Consider the following 3159-nt stretch of genomic DNA (forward strand, 5'->3'; position numbering starts at 1 on the left):
AACAATTTGAGAATGTTAATAATGAAACATAAAAGGTAGTCAGTCCATGGAGGCATACGTCCCTGGTCAGTCTATAAAAAGCAACAAAAAAACTGACCACTTTTTTTCCTTCTCGGGATCAATCCATTTGTATTACCACGCCTTTAGGTTAGTAAATTTGTCTCGACTAATACCCATCAGGTACAGAAACGTTTCACCGCAAATCTTCTTGCTGTTTAAGTAGATTCACCGAACACAAGTATGTTTCCTCTTAGCTGTTTTTTGTTTTGACCGTTCTGTGTCTTCTGATGTGTTGATAGATGCAGAGATCATGCCCAATATAAGTAGATCTTTTTTAAAGCAAGACATCTCATCAATATTCATTCTGGAAAAAACCCCAAAAACAAAAAATGTTGGTTATCATATGATATCACTAGGAGGTAATTTGGTTTGTAAACGTATTAGAAAACAACTAATTACCCTATTTCCTCGCACTCAATGCTGTAAACTGGTTGATACATCTTTGACCATTGAAATATTTGCACTGGCAGTGGCATTTCTGTTCTTTTATTCTAAAAAGAAAATATAAAAATAATAATGTGTTAGGTAGTCAGGCACCTTAATCATAAATTCAATTCACTTTTAACTAAAATCTCATCAAATACGTAGACTATGCTATCATTAATTTAGCAAATGTCGTTAAAATTCTTGCAAAAATAAATTAAATTAGTAACTTCTTGCCAAACGTTTTATGAATCGTGTTGGCGATCCACTAATCGGTATCTGTTTATCATTAATTATCTCCTTAATCAATGCATCTGTATCGTTATATCTGTCAATATTCCACCAAAATTTGGGATCATTAGATTCGTGTTTTGTTTTATCTGTGTTACGTTTGGCTGAAGTTTAATTTGTTCATCTTTCATTTGGAATGGGGCTGCTAATCCCAACCAAACAATTGTTCAAAGGGTTCAAAATGTACGCGAAAAAAACGATGAATGTACAAAAACGTTCAAAGGGTTAAAAATGTGCGAAAAATTAATGATGATGATGATTCAAACAACAGTCCGCTTGCTTCTGTTCTCCGTTTTGAATCTATCGGCTCACAGGGATGTAGCTAGGAAAAATTGAGGGTGGATATTTAATAAGTTTGCGAGCGGAGTGAGCAACATTGGTTGGGGGCCAGGCTATATTGACCTTTCTGTTTCTTTCTGTTTCATATGTGTAATTTTTTACATTTTTTTGCATTATTAATATTAATAATATTATCACTGTTCAGGTGAATGATTTTAATAAAGCAAAACATTACTTTTACCATGGACGTAATTACTAATTATACCTCCCGGTTATACCTCCCGGTTATACCTCCATGCTTTGACAGTGTAAGTGTAGGCCCTAGCCTACCATTAGGACCTAGGGGTTTGACTGGACTGAACAACTTGCCTTGGTGGTTACCTTGCCTATGCAAGATCTAGCTACAGTAGCTTGCATGAATTAAATAAATAATTTTTTTTTACTTAGCCGAGGGTATTTTTTCAAGATGAAAACCTCTTATTAATATTCATGCCACACAACCACATAGAAAAACAGCACGATGTACTATATGAACGAACATACATTTCGCCATGTCTGCGGCCCTGGGGCGATGAATGATGTTTGTTGGTCTGTCAATCTAGCCTAGGCCTAGTTCAATTTAGTCACTGTGTGTATCATCAATGTCGTTCTGTCAAATGTATCGATAATCATCCGAGCCATACTACATAAATAATAACCAATAATTCACAAAATACAAGACAGTACAAGATATTAGTATGTTTCCATGTTTGAATAAATACAACCCTGTTCTTCCACGTAGTCGGGAAGTTAGTCCACAATAATTAACAGTCGGCGTACAACGTTTGATCCAACAGGATCCGACAGTTTTTCTTTTATGGCCCATGCCTCTACTGCTTTTTTGAATGAGTACTCTTTCAATGTAGGGCCTTCAATGACAATTCTCATAATCGCATCTAATGTTTTTTCCGTCATTCTTTTACGCAGACAGGCTTTAATTATTTTCATTTCAGAAAAGTCGCGTTCTACGTCAGCTGTATGTGGTGGAATGGTTCGATAAACCTTGGCTAGTTCTGCAATGTTTGGATACAGTTGTCGCATTGGGTTAGTACTGAGCAATCGTACAACTTCAGTGCTTGTTTTTTCAGCATAGTGGTCGACGATATACTGCTTTAATTCCATGATGCAATGCTTGCTGTTCGGTACAACCAAACCTGATGCAAGTATGTTGACTACTCCATAATCTACCACGTCCGTTGCAACAAGTCGATGCGGTTGAAAGATGTTGTTAAAAGGCGTGAAAATGTCTCCGTCCGTAAACCTTTCGCTGATGTTGCGAAAAAGGTTGTCCAAGAACTTCACATTTCTTTTTTTTTTTTTTTTGATATGTCATAATTTCAATTTTAATCTCTCTTAATTACCTTTTTGATTTTCCGTGAACACTTCTGTAAGCTAATATAAAGCTCTTTTTACACTATCATTTTGACAAAAAAAGTGTGATGTGCCCAAATATGGTACTGATATGCTCAAATATGGCAGTGATATGACATCATGTCCATAAATGAGCATATCACATTTTTTGTCACAAAGTTTGATAGTGTAGACAGAGCTAAAGTTAATTGTTCTTTCGTGTTAATTATTATAGGCCTATTTATTGTAATGTTTTAATACTTGCTTTGTTCTGGATACGTCATTTACACATTTGGAGTAATGGGACTGTACTGCCGTACTTTGAGAAAAGGACTTATCTACAAAAAGCTTTTTTTGAGTAATTGACCAAAACGTGTTTTTCATTACAAAAGTTCATGCATTTTATTTTCAAATGAATATATTTCAAAAGCTTAAAAAAAATCTGACATAATTTCCATTTATTATTTTTTTATTTTGGGGGGTCAAATTGCGGATAAATCCTTCACATTTCTAATGAAATTCTCCTTTCCCTGATCTAATGTGGATATGCGTCTCCCATAATGTATTGGAACATGCGATTCACCCATTTGCTCAATGACATTCTGTAAGTCTTCCATATTGTCCCATTCCTCCTCCTTCAATCTGTTCACTACACGTTGAGTTGAAAGAACAAGAGTGGCAACAGGAGCATAATCTAGGTCTCTGGCTTGAAATGCT

At 35.4% G+C, this 3159-nt stretch overlaps 1 long non-coding RNA gene across 1 annotated transcript; it reads right to left on the reverse strand.

Annotated features, from left to right (window-relative positions):
- Positions 1 to 204: 204 nt before the first annotated feature.
- Positions 205 to 516, reverse strand: LOC144838651 (uncharacterized). Its single transcript, XR_013611684.1, has 2 exons — positions 460 to 516; positions 205 to 364 (listed from the first exon to the last, which is right to left on the reverse strand). It is a non-coding gene; the product is annotated as an uncharacterized LOC144838651 (long non-coding RNA).
- Positions 517 to 3159: the final 2643 nt, after the last annotated feature.

Source organism: Antedon bifida, chromosome 3, assembly GCF_963402885.1.
Source record: "Antedon bifida chromosome 3, ecAntBifi1.1, whole genome shotgun sequence".
Lineage (NCBI taxonomy): Eukaryota > Metazoa > Echinodermata > Crinoidea > Comatulida > Antedonidae > Antedon > Antedon bifida.